The 17,947-nt window shown below is 45.1% G+C and overlaps 1 protein-coding gene across 2 annotated transcripts in view; it reads right to left on the bottom strand.

Annotated features, from left to right (window-relative positions):
* The window catches only part of PALLD (palladin, cytoskeletal associated protein), a 1,042,501-nt gene that overhangs the window by 771,881 nt on the left and 252,673 nt on the right, over nt 1–17,947 (bottom strand). The window lies entirely within an intron of this gene.

Below are 17,947 nucleotides of genomic sequence, written 5' to 3'. Positions count from 1 at the left end.
CTTGGCGCTTTGTGCTTTTTGCCTCTATTTCCACGACAAACTTAAAAATTCAATATCTCTAGTTCTACTAATTGGATTTGTGTCTGCTTGGTCTTGTTTTATTAGTTAAAATCTACTTTTACTGTTTGAAGTGCTGCACAAATACTTTACACCTACATCTGGGTTAAGCCTGACTGCTCTGTGCCATGCTACCAAGGGGGTGAACAAAGGTTAATTTGGGGTTTGCTTGTGCCTTACCCTGACAAGGATTGTGGTTGCTGCTTGACTAAGACTTACACCCCAGTCAGCCAACAACCCAATTTATTACATATAATAAGCCTCAATGCACTTGATATCAGAAAGCCTGCCTATGTTTTTCCAGAATCTTGCATGCCATGCTCTCAAAGGTTGAATTTCAATATAGGTCACATTTGGCGTTCGGAAATGTGCACTGTCTCACCATGATATTCAGCAACTCACCTCTTCCCATCTTAACACCCATGGTGAGCTTTGCTTATACAGAGAAGGGAGGGCAGTGCGCTCGGCGACAGTCACCAAGGACAGAGGTAAAAGATACGATGCAGACTGTCCTGGCCAACCTGGGGGACAGTGCTGAGCTTTTCACCGCTCAGCACAGGACCAGGTGGAGTGAGACAGCCTGCATTCCACCCGACCAGCAGAGGAGGCAGCCTGAGCCATAACTGCACACAGGAGAGCAATGCGCCGAGCAGGGAGTGATGCTGCACAGCTGCAAGGCAGAGCTGGGGCAAGGGGGAGCAGCGAACTACAGCACACGCTACACCGGCGGCTAACTACTGCTTGCAGTGATGGAAGGGAAGCGACAGGCCGTCACGAAGTCTCAGATGTGCAAGCTACCCTCAGGGCAGCTAGTGCAGGGGGCAGGAGAATACTAGATGCAAAATAATGTAAGTAATTCCAGCCCACGTTAAGTAGAAGGCAGAAGAGTCCTGGCAGTTGGTAACTACAGCCATCGTTACTTACTGGTAAATTGGTCAGCCCTGGTGGCAGTGGGATGTGTGCTCTGCTGGCAGCTTTCTCCTGCAGGTGAAACACATCACTCGCCTCTGCCCGTTATTGAATGTTACAATCTCAAGAGCGTTTGAGTCTTGCAAATGCAGTTTTCCACTCCATAATGTTTATGTAACTTTTTAGAACTACAGTGACTGACTACCCAACTCCGCTCTCTCCGGGTATGACGTCCATACAGTCTCCTTCTCACTGTGATATGTGCATTCAATGCAACGCTTCATTTTTTTTTGTTTCTGTAGTTTTAGGGCCATGCAGCCAAGTGGCCTGGGACACTATTTGAGAATGTTGTCATCAATAAATGGTCAATACTGGCAGGGTGACTCATTGGAAATACCAGTGGCCTCACAGGCTTGCTGCACCCAGCAGGCACGCTCCTTTTTTAATGCATGACTAGTACTCTTTCTTCTTTCTCTTTTCTAGGTGTTTGCATTTGATTATCCTTTGTCTAGGCCTTTGAGCACAATAGAAGCCTTGGGATACTACTTTCTTTTGAGCCATCATATGACAGCATATCCTAATAAGATATGGCATATCACAGCATCACAGAACTGGGTAAGTGTGCTCTACTGAAAGCCTTTTAGCAGTCCAACCCAATAGTTAACTACATTTTACATTTTGTGCAGTAAAGCTGTATTGCGGTGGTAAAATAGTTGGTGAGTTTGCCATCAATCTCCATGCATATGGTAAATGAACAGAGTGACGTTTTGGAATAATGGCATCAAATATTTCTGAGGCTTGTTGGCGTGCCATGATTCGTTTGAATGGTCCTTGTCTGAGAGAAAGAACATTCAGCACGTTACAAACAGAGATAAATGCAGCAGTAACGTGAGCTTTGCGATGAGCGAGGCATTTCACCATCAAAATATCCAGCATCCGCGCCATACCGTTGATTAAAAAGAAAAACAAGAATACCGTTGAAATGAGTCAGTGATGGAAAACGCAATGATGCGTTTCTTGGAGGACACGACACATTGTGATGAAAATGGTGGCACGTTCACTGTTGCTGCACAGGAGTGAAAGCAGGGTGATGGCACAGGAGTGAAAGCAGGGTGATGGCACAGGAATGAAAGCAGGGTGATGGCGACTCGAGTTGCACCTCGATAACGGCAGCAAGCTTTAGCGCATCTGTAGTCGTGTCTCAGGGGCTAACACAGGCCCCCGCAGCCCCGAGCTGCAGGGGGCTCCCTCAGCACCGTACTCAGGCCTGAGAGCTCCATCTTAAATACTGAGTGGGGGCCCCTTCATGTACCTTGAAAGGGGGCCCCCTCAACTTTCGTTACGCCAGTGTCATGTCTGTTCATGGTTATAGAGGACGTGGCTTAGCGGTGCCTTCCAGAGCAGGGCCAAGAGGGATTTGCATCTAAATGGCAAATGTTTGTAATGGAAAAAAGAAGTAAAAAAAGTAATATGGAAAGGGCCCACAGAAACTCGAGCATTTCCAACCACGAGTTTTGTTGCTTATGATATTTGGGATATAAGATCCGCCCCTGTAGTCTTATGGCACCATCCTCTATACTGGCTGGGTCTAACAGTTTGTGTAGTCAGGATGCAAGGCATGAAAGGCCATATAAAGTCATCCAAATATAACCTCCTGTCCCCCTGGGATTATTTTTGTTGAGTCTGCTAAAATTTCGAATAGTAAGAATAAAAGACTTCCAGAATGTTGTTTGTCAGAACCCGTTTCGGAGGACTCTGGGGTAAGCAGGAGTTACTAGGCCCAACCGTGGGGGCTGAGGTCTTTTGCTCCTGATGTTCCCGGCCCGACCTACAATGGATTCAGAGCAACTGGGCCAAGGACCACATCTGCACTTGAGACTCAGTGGTAATGTGGTTGAGCAGTCCATGGCTCCACCAGGAGGGGGGTAGGTTTATAGAAGGAAGAGAACATGGCCCCACTACTCAAAACACATGCAGCAGCAGCAATAAGTTATTGCCCATCCAAATACTCACTGGTATGAAAAAATTGAAGGGCCTTATTTACTAGCCCCTTGCGCCACCGGTACGTCACTTTTCCAATGTTAAAAAGGACGCAAAAGTGGCGCAAGCGGCTTGTAAAGAAGCCCCAAAGTATTTTATTTCTACTACTACCAACACAAAGGAGGAATAGGACATTCACAAACAACTACACAGTCCCCCTAAGGACGGGGCTCTAGTGTCTCTTTAGGCAGATCCCTGGTTCCCACTGCCTCCTCATTGCCAGATATAGTGGTTATTCCCCATTCACTGTAGTCAACATTCAGTGTGAGCCCCACTAGAAGTCCAAGTCTCAAGAGTTCACTTTGACAGTACTTTAAAGTCAATAGTGGTCGAGGGCTTACTAGCAAGCAAGCTCCCCTAGGGCCGACTGTCTCAAAATCAGTCTTACCAGCACCTGCAGCCTTGGAGCGTCCTCAGTTACTGAGCGTGTCCAGTCTGCAAGCGCTCGGAGCAGCAGCAGCTGAATTAGGTGATTTTGTTGCATGAAGTCCTGGTGGGCTGCACTCAGTGGGTGCAGAGTTCCTCACTCGTGGTCGTGCCCCCAAAGTAACCGGAGGAACTTTGCTGCTCTTCCTAGCAGGGTAGGTGTCCAATGTGTCCCACTGGTGGGGGGGGAGTGATGTGATGATCTAGAAGCAGGTCCCTTGCCTTGGTGACGGTGCTCCCAAGGCAGCCTCCCTTCTTTGGCGAGGGGTTTTAGATCAGGTTGCATGTCTTGTTGTTCCCAGTGACCCCTTCTGGCACGCAGGATCACCATATCTTCCCTGTACATGGACTCCGGCCACTCAGCACAGCAAAGTCCTCAGCGATGACCCCCTTCTGGCATAGAAGGTTGTGGCTCACCACTGCTCAAGAACTACCTCACAGCACGGTAATCCAAGGCCACGCCCCTTTTTACACCACACTGCAAACGCAGCTTCTGGTGCACTGCTGGTGGGGCGATGAGGTCCTCTTGTGTCCTGAGGACCTCAGGACACAAGTGGACTTCATCCTCCAAGCAGCAGTGTGCCAGAAGCCGCGTTTGCAGAGTGGTGTAAAAAGGGGCGTGGCCTTGGACCGACTCTCGCAAATGCATCTCTGTGGCGCTTACTGGAGATACCTGGTGGGCTAGTTGGCCCCCAGGGACCCTATGGATTCAAGGGGACTTAATTCCCCAACCCAGAACGCGCCAAGCAGTGCACCTGCAGAGTGGTAGAGAAAGGGAGCGTGGCTTGTGTCCACCTCTCAGCAATCCCACTGTGTGGGACCTACTGGAGGTAAGAGGCAGCCTAGTTGGTCCCTAAAGGATCCCCAGCAGTGAAGGGGACTTCAATCCTCATCCAAGAGCACGCCAGGGAGCGCGTTTGCACAGTGGTGGGCAAAGGGGGAATGGCCTGCCATAAGAATTTAGCAATCCTGCTGTGTAGGACTTACTGGGGGTAATAGGAGGGGTAGTTGGCACCCAGGGTGTCCTTGGGGGCCAAATACCCCTCTTATTACCTCCAGTAAGTTCCACACAGTGGGATTGCTAAAACGTCTTCAGAAGCCATGCCACTTTTTCTCCACCACTCTGCAAACGCGCCTCCTGGCAGACTACGGGATGGGGGATGAAGTCCAATTTCCTCCTGAGGGACTTTGGGGGGGGCCAAGAAGCCCTCCTGGTACTTCCTACGCAGCTGAATTCCTGAGCACAGGTCGGAGGCCCAGCACCCTTTCTAAACCACTCTGCAAACATGACTACTACTTAAAGAAGCATCTTTCTGCACCTCTGACTTAGAGGTAGTTTTAATCCCCCTGCCCTATTATATACTAGGGCCTTACAGGGGAGGGCATGCCAATCACAGGGGTACCCCAACCCATAGTGTACCCTAGTGTATGTAGGTGTTTTCACTGTATTCTAAGTCTCTTTTAGCATAGCACTGGCTCCGGGCCTGGCTCCGGGCCTGGTTAGTCAGAGCCAGTTACCACCAGTACCCATCATCAAAAAGTTGGGGGCACAGGATGACTTTGCAACACGGCCTCTTTCTGCACCTCTGTTGGTTCTTTCTGCATATTTCTTGCATATTTCTTGCTTCTTTCTGCACCTTTCTTTGTCCCACTGGACTTCTGTTGCATCTTTCTATAGTTAGAAATTTTCTTTTAAAAAACCTTAGAAATTCACTGAAAAAACCCATAGGTTTCAGGGATGTTATAGTTAGAAATTAGCATTTAAAAAACCTTTGAAATGCACTGAAAAAAACCATAGGTTTCCGGGACGTTATAGTTAGAAATTAGCATTTAAAAAACCTTTGAAATTCACTGAAAAAAGCACAGGTTTAGGGGACGTTATAGTTAGTTGGACATTTCACTCGTACAAAACCAGTGAAATTCGGCCGTTATAGTTAGTTCAGCCAACTATAACTCGTGCCCACGCAATGCACTGCTGATGACGTCACATATTACATCATTCATGACATGGGCAGTGACATCACTGATGACATCACTGATGACATCATCCACGCGATGATCTGATGCAACTCCTCACACCCTAATATAACCTTTGATACATCCACTCTAAAATACAGACTACCATTTTCGAAACCATAGACACACCAATACCAGTTACTACATACCCACTCACTGATTCCTAGGTCTACACACACATCCACTTATTGACTCATACAGTCACTCATACATGCAGTCACCGATCAATACAGCACTATCATATGCACTCATACAACTATACAGACACTCACACACTGCCACTCACCCTTAGAGTTACTCACACACATAGTCAGTCATGCAAAGAATCAATCACACTCCCATTTACACACCTATACAGTTATACACACACCACCTCACTTATTCATACATACACTAACACATACTTACTCTCTTATACAATCACTCACTCATCCATAGAGCCACTATCACAATCACTCACTCTCACATATAGTCATTTATATACTTCAAAACTCACATACACTACCTTTCCCATATGTAGATACTCACACATGTACCACTGAGACATCCATTCACTCACCAACACAGCCATACACACACTCACCCACACATCCAGCCCCTCACGGATGTACTCTTGAACCCATACACCCAGTGAATCACCCACTCACACATCTATGCACAGAGTCACACACCACTCACCCACCCACTCACCCACCCACACAGACACTCAGGCACCCATACAGATACTCAGACAACCAATCGATAACCCATAGAGACACTCATGTAGCTACTCACCAACCAATGCAAACTGCTTATACACCAACTGACAGACTGATTCAGACATTTACACAGTTTAGTCACTAACCCATGCATTCACTAACACACATTTAATCACTCACTTATACTGACAGTCACACACCTACTAAATGACATATTCAGACACTTATACACCCACACTTTCTTCAATACATCTTAGCACATATATATATATATATATATATATATATATATATATATATATATATATATATATATATATATATATATATATATATATATATATATATATATATATATAAAACATACTGAAACTTTTCAGAAACACACAGTCACTGGATGATGTCATTAGTGATGTCATTTGAGATGTCATCAGTGATGTCACTGACCATGTCATACAGTTACTGTTGAAATATTGACAAGACTCACAGGAGGAGGAAATGGTGCATGTGTATCTTTCTACTTCAAGAGGCCAGAGGCATTGTTTTTGGATCCAATTAATGCTATGTTGCTATGCTATACTTACAAAATGACCACCAGGTATGGACTGGGAACCCAAAGCAGCTCTGGAAAATTTGGTCAGACCAGCCCTCGTACGTTGCGTAGTGAGCGAGCGCAGGGAGCAAACCTGACCTACCCCGAGACAATTTGGGGGGGGGGGGGGAATGGCAAAACTGGTGCAGTCTACAACACATTTTCCATTATATATTCAATTGTACAAACTTTTAAAGAATGGTAAATGATGAGCTTACAGTGCACCAGGATACAACAATCTATGTTAGGGCCCTTCAATATTTCCTTCACATCACCCTCCAACAGTGCCCCTCATCTCTCCATAGCCCGTCTCTCACATGTATTTAATTTGTTTTTCAGCACCTCTCATAGCAGTATAGGGTGTCAGAGCACTTTACATGACACACACATAGAGACAATGAATAATACATGTGTTAATCATTGCCTAGAAAATGTAACACACCGATGAGATGCCATCCATGCAGGTAGGCATTTTTTAAGTGTGCTTGGCCTAGAGAAGCTCAAGCTCAGGGTTCTAAATGTAACAGAGTGGTTAGGGTTTGCTTTACTAATAAGCATTTATTTCTACCCAACCAACCCTTTTTAGCAACATCCAGATAATAAAATAGTGGGACACAACATAACTTTCTAACCCGTACCATGCAGTTTATATGCAGCTCTTTGATGGCAGTTCATAGCTCATTGTGCTAGATTAGGATGTTACTTATGAACTGCACAGTAACAAAAGAATCTCTGTCACAAAGCAGAAACCCACTGCGCTATACACATAAAATACAGTTTTGTGATCTGTGTGGTGCACATTCTGTGCAGCAGGCATATTAACCCTCTGCCCTACCTTAGATAAGTCAAAACTGCCACTAGACAACACTTCACTCTCTCTTCAGCAGGAAGATTATTCAGTAGAGATATCTTGCCACTTTTACTGTTGCCTGACAAATGCTGGCTATACAAGGAACCCTGCAGTGGGGTGCTTTTAAAACCATAACATTTCAAAATACAGGGAGGCTGGAAGCGAAAGTGAGTGTTGAGTGGATTATGTTGGCCTGCTGATTTTGTTACTGGGGGCTGATATTGCAGCTTTGCTGTAAAACCGCCCCCCAGTAACAAAGCCTGCCCCAGCCCAGTAACAAAACCAATCCTGCCACCATTCCAGCCTCCTTGTGCCAGTTCAGCCTTGACAAGTAAGCTATACTACTCCTTTACGCAATTATTAGCCCTTCAAGGTACCCTTAATAACAGTTGTTTGCACTCAGTCGATTTATCCCCTGGGTCCACGGACCAAAGACTGTGCTTACTGCTAAATCCAGCCGGTACATGTTCTTGATCAATTGTAGATCACTCCTGTGACTTACGTTGGACCTTCTCTCTTTCTTGGAAGATAAGAAACTGTATGTGGTCTTCATGACGCAAACCTGACTCCATACGAAATCAGGGCTTGATCTTGCTCAAGCCCTGTCCCCTGACTATTTCATTTGCAGGAAAGACCGAGAGAATAAGAAGGGTAAGCAAATTGCTATAATCCTCAAAGTAGACCTCAGATGCCTCACTGAACCTCTTCAGCTTCCTGATTGTGAAAGCATGACTTTCGCCATCTCAGTGGGATGTATGACGTTACAACGCACACTTTTACAACGCATGCACTTACAACGCATTTTTTACAACGCATAATCCATTACAACGCATGACATTACAACGCATGACACTACAACGCATTTTTAAAAAATACCTTTACAACGCATTACCATTAAAACGCATACTACCTTTACAACGCATACCATTACAACGCATTATATTAAATTACATTTAAGGTAAGTATTAGATAGTATAGGGGTAAAAATTACTATTCTAACTCCAGGGGGTGCAACAGTAGGGTAAGTGTTGGATAGTATAGGGGTAAAAATTACTATTCTAACTCCAGGGGGTGCAACAGTAGGGTAAGTGTTGGATAGTATAGGGGTAAAAATTACTATTCTAACTCCAGGGGGTGCAACAGTAGGGTAAGTGTTGGATAGTGTAGGGGTAAAAATTACTATTCTAACTCCAGGGGGTGCAACAGTAGGGTAAGTGTTGGATAGTGGTAAGTGTTGGATAGTATAGGGGTAAAAATTACTATTCTAACTCCAGGGGGTGCATCAGTAGGGTAAGTGTTGGATAGTATAGGGGTAAAAATTACTATTCTAACTCCAGGGGGTGCATCAGTAGGGTAAGTGTTGGATAGTATAGGGGTAAAAATTACTATTCTAATTCCAGGGGGTGCATCAGTAGGGTAAGTGTTGGATAGTATAGGGGTAAAAATTACTATTCTAACTCCAGGGGGTGCATCAGTAGGGTAAGTGTTGGATAGTATAGGGGTAAAAATTACTATTCTAACTCCAGGGGGTGCATCAGTAGGGTAAGTGTTGGATAGTATAGGGGTAAAAATTACTATTCTAACTCCAGGGGGTGCATCAGTAGGGTAAGTGTTGGATAGTATAGGGGTAAAAATTACTATTCTAACTCCAGGGGGTGCATCAGTAGGGTAAGTGTTGGATAGTATAGGGGTAAAAATTACTATTCTAACTCCAGGGGGTGCATCAGTAGGGTAAGTGTTGGATAGTATAGGGGTAAAAATTACTATTCTAACTCCAGGGGGTGCATCAGTAGGGTAAGTGTTGGATAGTATAGGGGTAAAAATTACTATTCTAACTCCAGGGGGTGCATCAGTAGGGTAAGTGTTGGATAGTATAGGGGTAAAAATTACTATTCTAACTCCAGGGGGTGCAACAGTAGGGTAAGTGTTGGATAGTGTAGTGTAATATTATGCGTTGTAATGGTATGCGTTGTAATGGTAGTATGCGTTGTAATGGAATGCGTTGTAAAGGTAGTTTTTAAAAATGCGTTGTAGTGTCATGCGTTGTAATGTCATGCGTTGTAATGGATTATGCGTTGTAAAAAATGCGTTGTAAAGGTAGTGCGTTGTAAAAGTTGCGTTGTAAAGGTTGTTCCCCTCTCAGTGTCCCCCACATTCACCTTCTCAGGAGCCCTTCTATACCGGAGACAATTCCCCACCGGGAAGTTCCTGAAAACACTTCCTGAGATAATCGCCAACCTGGCCAACACAAAATCCAATATTGCCACATTGGGAGACTTCAAAATTTACCTGGAAGAGCATGCTGCAGCCCAAGTAGCAAGGATCCTGCAGGACCTTCCGGCCATTCAACTCTCCCAAATGGTCTCAGGGCCAATGCACAAAGAAGGTCATCTACACCACCCGGTTTTGTCTAATGATCTCCCTACTATAAGTACAAGACCCATTGCCAGTAACCAGGTAGGACCATTTTATGATCCCGTTGGTCCTGGAACTACCTTGTTCATCACCACGCCCTAGACCAAACACCTAAAAAAACGCAGCTGAGCTAAATTACACTGCAATACTTGGAAGCAGGTGCTTAACATACTAGACCGGAAGTTGATCCAGATCCCACTTCAGTAAGTAATAAGTTCCCTTACTGGATCAAACATTTACTGGATCAAGTGATCCCTGTACAGACTTACACCAGATGTACCACTGGCAAATCAGCCTCCTGGTACATCCTCCTCCTCCAGACGCTAAAGCAACATTGCAAAAAAGCAGAGAGGATATGGAGGAACGACTACAGAGAAATAAATAAAGCAAAATACAGAGGTAGTATCAAAAAATATCATTCCAATATCAAAACCACCCAAGCCACTAACAATGATGAAAACATCAACCACGCCTCCAAAGCCCATATGAAATATTTTGGATTATTAAAACTTTACTTGAGCCCTTTACCTGTCTGACTTTCAAACTCTCAACACTTCGATGCAATGATTTAGGAAGATTTTTTGGGAGAACAATCCATGACATTTACCTAACTTTTCAAAAACCCAATTCTGACCCCAACCTTAGGCTTAATAGAGATAGGAAGGAAAACTGTAACACTGTCCTCACAGCTTTCCCTTCCTTGACGCCAGATAGCCTCTCTGCTACTCTTAGTAAAGTCAAGTCATAATCTCCACTGGACTCCACATATTCTAGTTAAAGTAACAGATCAGATTTTGCCCACCCTACTCCCCTAAACCTATCCTTAGCTGAAGGAACTGTACCCGTGACGTGGAAGCACGCCATGGTAAAAGCACCTCTCAAATAATCCAACCTAGACCCCCTGGTACTTGGAAATTATAGACCAATCTCACTGCTTCCTGGACAGAACAAAATGTTCAAAAAATAAGTTGATCAGTCCCTCTCAGACTTCCTAGATGACTACAACATTCTTCATCCTACTCAGACGGGGTTCAGACCTAAACATGGCACAGAAACTGCACTTCTGGCAGTAGTCAAGGACGCCAACATTTTGCTGGAGTAAGGAGGCTCAGTGCCTATTATTCCCCTTGAACTGTCAGACACAATATTCTTATTGACAGAATCCATAGTGCGAGAATCTCTGGACAATCCCTCTCCTGGCTCCAAAACTTTCATAGGGCTAGGATCTTCCAGATCTTCGACGGATGCTGCATCTATGACACTTCCCCACTTAATTGTGGAGTACCTCAGGGCTCAACATTAAGTCCAACACTATTTAATCTGTATATGCGTCCACTGGCAGATATCGTCCTTCCGTTTGGAATCTCTATAACCTCATATTCTGACGATACACAACTGGCCTTTTCTCTCTCTTACACTCAAGACCCCCATTCCCCGGCCCTAGGCCTCTGCCTAGAGGAAATAGCCAAATGGATTAACTGCTCCTCCATCAAACTAAATGGAGATAAAACTGAGCTTATGATCCTTGGCAATTCCACTAATCTCCATACGAGCCTGGGGTATCCCACCTGCCCCCAAGACGCCATTATAGAGCCTGGTAGTATGGTTGGACAGGTCCCTGACAATGAACATCAAGGCAATAAAGCTAGCAGTAGCTTGCCATTGCTTATCTAAGATGCTTTGAAAAATTCTGCTCCTGCTCCCCCATCCTCAAAAAGAATAGTGGCCCAGGCACTTATTTTCTCCCATCTGGACAATGGAAATTCAATGTACTTGGGTGCTCCAACATTTGTAGTAAGGAAATTACAGGTTGTGCAGAACTCCGCAGCTCCAGCGGCGTCACTATGGGGGTGCGGGGGGTGCGGACCGCACCGGGTGACACCCTCAAGTGGGGTGACACCAACAGGGGCCGGCTTTAGGGCGGTGCGACCGGGTGCTGGCTTCCTGGGGGCGCCGTGTTTGAAAGTTTATTACGCTTTTGAAGCACCTGCTGCAGCGTTTCTTTCCGCCAGCAATTACCAGGCCTCACATAAATGTCAAGATAACTGGTGTGATTAATTATCTTCCTGGAGAGAGATCAGTGTTTTGTAAAGTTGAGGTTTTAACTTAGGTGAAGTTAGTGCAGAGGGTTAATATGCCTGCTGCAAAGAACGTGTGCCAAGTAGATTACAGAGTGCAGATCAGCAGGTTACTGCTTTCAAAAGAGACATCCTTTTGTTGCAATTTATAACTTAAAGTCCTAATATTCAACAGTGAGCTATTAACTTTCATCCTAGAACTGCATACACACCTCAAAATATACATTATTAGAACATTGATTAATGTTGCAAAAAGGGTTAATTTGGCTAGAAATAGATTCTTATTATTAAAGAAAACTCCCAACTATGCTGTTTCTTTTTCGACTCTGCGTTTGTGCTTCTCCACACCAAGCACTATACTGCCTACCAGTATGGATGACATGTGACTCCTACACTTTCAGTCCTTTGGTTTATGTATCATTTCCTATACACGGATTTACACACCTATGATTGACTGTCTCTGTGTAATGTGTGTGTGATGCAAAGTGCTCGGACACCCTACACTGGTATGAGTGGCGCTATATAACTAATTCAATGCATCTGAGAGAGTGTGGTTATGGTGACTTGGTCACTGTTAAAGGGTGCTAGTGAGAGAATCCGTGGTGGAGGTGGTCATTGGGGGGGCGCCAACAAACATTGTCGCACAGGGCGCCACCAGCGCTAAAGCCGGCCCTGGGGCCCGTGTGCGCAGAGCAACCTAACCTTTTAGGAAGAGGAGTGCACACTGTCTCCTCTCCTTTCTTTTATTTGCTTCCCTGTGAAATGGATCCAAAAAAGAAAATCACTTTTGCTGGAAATCAATGTCGTATTTTTCTGACATTTAATTCCAAAATGCAGCATCAGGAATAAAAGTTTAAAAATATGAAAAATAAATAACTAAATAAAGTAAGACAGAGTGGTAGCAAACTGTCCAGATTGATTTTTATTCACACCCAAACACATTAGCGCCACTTTTACAGAGTTTGCCAGTGAAGCGGTATTTTTGTTGTCTTGGCTTTGTTTTCCCTGGGCTTGGAGCTAGTGCACCAATCCTGGAGGTACTGCAATGTGAGGATTGAAAAACAAAATTTGTACTGCTGCTCTGTATCTAGGGATGTTGTCTTTTTTTACCATACTGTTTACGTTTTGTGAGGATATAAGCAATGGTCATTGAAATGGGTCCAATCAGGGCCCTGTAGTCATGTCCTTAACTTTTCAGGCAAAAGCACTCACTGATTTCTGAACAGTGAGTGTAAAAGCGTTAAGGTAACCATGTTGTTCCTGCTTACATTTCACATGGTTTGCAAAATGTTGCATTCCCTTTGATTGTTTGCTTTTTCCAGGATGCTGTCACTTTTTTTTTGTAGGCCACATATTGCTCTTGCCCAGTGCGTAATTTAAATTGAGCCGCATCCAGGTGTTTATAGCTGGCAACAAGGCAGTCTGAGTTTTTCTCAGTGGGGCAGTATGGTGTTCAGTGGGGGAGAGGATGTGGCACTATGGCCAGAGCTGCTGAATTTGGAACTGGGGAACCAGGTTCAGCCTTAATAACCAGTCTGCCAGACCACTCTCCTGAGAGAGCACTATCTCATGCTAGACCTTAGAAGGCTTCGCAAGACATTAGAAGCCCCGGTGTCGTAGCACCAGCAGGTGGACCCTAGCATGACAAGTGTAGGTTAACCTTCAAGGCTTGTCCACCACTATTCATACTGAAGTTCACCTCCAGTTTTGTGGCAGGCCTATGAAGCAGTACACCCTAGAACAGTGACCCTGTCACTGAGATCACAGGACCCTTGAGAAGGACCAGCTATAGGGCGGTGCAACCGGTGTGACCGCACCAGGTGCTCACTTTCGGTGGAGGCATCATTTTTGCAAGTATATTATGGTTTTAAAAGCGCATGCTGCCTCCTTCCTGGCCTCCAGTAATTTTCGGTAACAATAAAAATGTCATGATGACTCTGGTGATTAATGTTCTTCCTAGAGAGAGATCGGAATTTTGTCTAATAGAAGATTTGACTCATGGAAAGGTAGCTCAGAGGGTTAATGTACCTGCTGCAAAGAACATGTACCATGCAGATCACAAAGTGCACATAATGTAAATAGGCCAGTGGGCTACTGCTTTTGTCAGAGAGATCCTTTTGTTACTTGCAGTTTATAAGTTAAAATCCTAACATAGAACAGTGAGCTATTAACTGTCATCTACTCCGCAGCAACACAAGTCAAATTTTTTATTAACTTTTGATACGTTTGAGCAACAAACAATTTATTAGTTTAAATGGTGAGATCATGCTGCAGATCTTGCATTATGAGGCAAATATGGCAGAGCCATTATTATTTAGAAAACATTTGCAAACTAGGATTTTTAGCAATTCATATTTGAACTGCTGTTTTGGTAAAGGGAGAAGTGCTGATGACAGAAACTCCATGGCTCGGAGACAAATGGCTTGTGCTTCCACATTTTATCGTATTTGGGGACATTCTGTGATTAGAAGCATATCCCACTTTGTGAACACATTTTACTGTCAATAGCTCATTATAACCTTAAATAATCATGTGTATCCATTGGTTGATACAACTGGGCAGTGAAACCAAACAAATACAAAAAATTGGGATGTTTGCGCATTCTGCCCACGCCTCTGGCTCTGCCCACTGATCCAATCCTTGGGTTATTCCCGCCCTTTGATTCTCCGCCCACAGTTCCCCTACTTTTTTTCCCCCACTTCGACCACTGATATATCGTGTTGATGGATAGTGGGAACACCACACCAGTAAAAAGTACCATACCTATGATATTATAAATTCCAATAAACTGTTGACTAGCAGGTGGCCCACTGTACAACCTGATTAATGAATCATTATCACACTGTTGTTAACAGGCACATTTTGTAAATATAGGACCTACATTTACAAACGTTACTAAGGATTCTGTATGGTCCCGTTATTTGCCAACTGTGTCCACTGGCGGACTCGGGCGGAGGAGGTCCATGCGGTAAGTCGTGAGGGGGTGACACCATGAGTTACCCGCACCGGGTGACACCAACCCTAGTGACGCCACTGCGCAGCTCGGATTCTGCATAATATTCCCAGGTACGGGTCAGGCCGGTAAACCCTAATCTCCTGCCGCTGGCTTCCAGTGGCCCAGCGGATTAACTTGAAATCCCTTTGCATGGCGAATGGAGCATTCCTCAACGAGGCCCCTTGATCTCTCGACCCCTGATCCCTGTGGTTCCTTCCCTTGAAAGAGCTAGAAAGTGGAGGACGCTCCTTCAGATTTAACATGGCCAAACTCTGGAACTCCCTCCCTTTCTCACTGCAGGCAGCTAACCTGGAACTTCCATTGCGAAAACTAGTAAAACATGGTTATTTGACAGTCGCCCTCTGTAGCGCTCTCTAGCCAGTATGTGTCACACCATCAGTGCTGGGATGCCCACAATAAGCTATCCGTTCTTCAAATGCTACATACATAAATACATACAACCACCTCTGTTAGTTCATTTTCTAAAACATTTCAGTGAAAATGGACCACTCTAATCTGCTCTAATCTGCTGTGTGAACAATATGCAACATGTAATTTCTTCCCTGTGTTTTCATAAGGCTTCAAATCCTCTTTAATGTATAACCTATGATGCAGGGGCGTAGCCCTGGTTAAGGGGGGTCATGGAAGAGTTGGGAGAATCTGCTGCTAGTTAGCATAGAACAGAGACCAGTGAGCCACTGATTTCCCGCCAACAGCAGGGCTTTACAAAACAGCACAGTATGATAAGAGGACATAATCCTGGGTTGACAAACTGTCCTGTCGAACATGCCTGCATCGTTCATTGGTTAAATATATGTAAGGGTACAATTATACTGTAAATACCCCTAGAAATAAGTTTTATGATAAATTTGTGTTTTATATAACAGTGTATCGAAATGTAACTGATAAATGTTCACTGATAACAGCAACCAGTAACATTGCCCACTATAAAAATAAAGTTCCTTTTGCATAGTAAATTACTCGCAATGTAAAGATAACTGTTGTAATCCCCACTTGGTATGCCCCGCCACCCCTCTGCCCTCCTCCCCTATGGTATAGCCCAGGCAAGAATGTGTGAACATTCCACAGCTGACGCCAGCTGACTGGAACCTGTGATGGTCTTAAGATGGAATAAAGAAACCTCCTCTTATTACTACGTGTGCTTCGTCTTTGTAACACTGGCGACGAACATCCGTGTGGGGACGGTTCACCATCACCCCCAATACGTACTCCAGTGACAGCCAGTACTTCTTAAACGATACAAAGAGAAAAAGTGAGTACTTACCTTACCTGACTGAGTGGATGCTGGTAGTGGATCACAGCTTCACGCTGCCATATTCATCGCTAGGAATGCTTTCGATGGATGCTTCCAGCCTACATGTGATCTTCCGCTGTGAGGAGTTGAGGCAGTTGATGTGAGATTTTCGTGGTGCAGCCCTCCATGGTGCCGAGAACGTGAAGCTAAGAACTATTGTGGTGGCAGTGAAGCGTGAAACGGAGAGGCAGGTGTTGTCCGTGTGGCATTGCTGAAGGTCCTGTCACGGGTGCCGTGTGCCGGAGTGAGAAGGAGGGGGCCCAGTCAACTGGCAGACAGAGTTGGTCTGGGGGCATCATCAGTCTCCAAAGGTGAAGTACTGCTGTGGGAAGGAGGCGCATGCCGTGAGCGCATCTTCAAGCCTAGTCTCCAGCGGGAGGTGTTGCCGTGTGAGTAGGTGCCATGGTCTGGGGGCATCGTCAAGCCCAGTCTCCAAAGGTGAAGTACTGCTGTGGAAAGGAGACGTATGCTGTGAGCGCGTCCTCAAGCCTAGTCTCCCGTGAGGAAGTATTGCCGTGTGAGGAGGCGCATGCGGTGAGGTGAGGCGGGATCGGCGTGAGGTGGAGGTGCAGTTTCACGATCTCATCGATGTTGGGAGGCAGTTTTTTATGCCAGAGGAAACACGGGTTTCTGCCGTTAACATCGTTTCCTTCACAGAGCGGGCTCCGGCGCTTCAATCTCCTCAGGCAGGCAGCGTTTCATGTCAGTGCATCATCGTCTAAGGCGGTGCAGTGGGTTGAGAGGCGGTCCCCAGTGAGGAGATCGGGCGGGTTAACCCCTTTCTCACCACCACATCTTCAAGCCTGCTCCGATTCTCTCGCTGACAGGCACAGCAAACAACGTTAACTGGAAGTTGGTTCTTCGTTTGGGCACAAGCACAGAGACTGGAGGGGGTTGAGCCTTAAATATACCTGGTGCCACACGCTTGTCCCCCCGTCACACGCTGACAGGCACAGCTGACACTGTCCTCTAAGCTTGTGGGAAGCAATTGGCTCAACAAGCTCCCATCCAGATTTTCACTGATGGACTGAGCTTCCTTGGTTACGTGACCGGTTGGAAGCATAACCCAGTAATTGGCAGCTGGCGTGTGTGTCCTAATATCACCAAAGCGTTGTTATAGTACATAACTGTGTAATACATTTTTTTTTCTGTTTATTACAATGGCCATTACAAATATGTCGCAACCACCCCCTTTCCTCAATTAAGTGGGGGAGACACTTTTACTGTGGAAACAATGGTTTGGACTGCTGGAGTCTTACCTCATCGCAATTGGTAGGGAGAAATTTTCATCTCTGTGAAAACTGCATACACTGCTTCACAACCTAGGGATTGAAGGGCGTAAAACATACAACAACATCACAGCATCGGCAGAAGTGGATGAGGATAGCGACGATGACGATAATGTGTATTTAGTCGCAGTTAATAGACTTGAAAAGAATTTTGGAAAAACTATCAATGTTGTACTAGAAAGGCACACGTTTCTTTTCGAGGGTACAAGGGAAGAACGAAAAAGTTAAAACGTACATTGCGGCTTTGAAAGGCCTGGCTAATACTTG

The sequence above is a fragment of the Triturus cristatus genome, chromosome 2_2 (assembly GCF_964204655.1).
Source record: "Triturus cristatus chromosome 2_2, aTriCri1.1, whole genome shotgun sequence".
NCBI lineage: Eukaryota > Metazoa > Chordata > Amphibia > Caudata > Salamandridae > Triturus > Triturus cristatus.
Note: the sequence above shows the minus strand (reverse complement) of the source record. Positions and strands in the feature narration are given on the sequence as shown.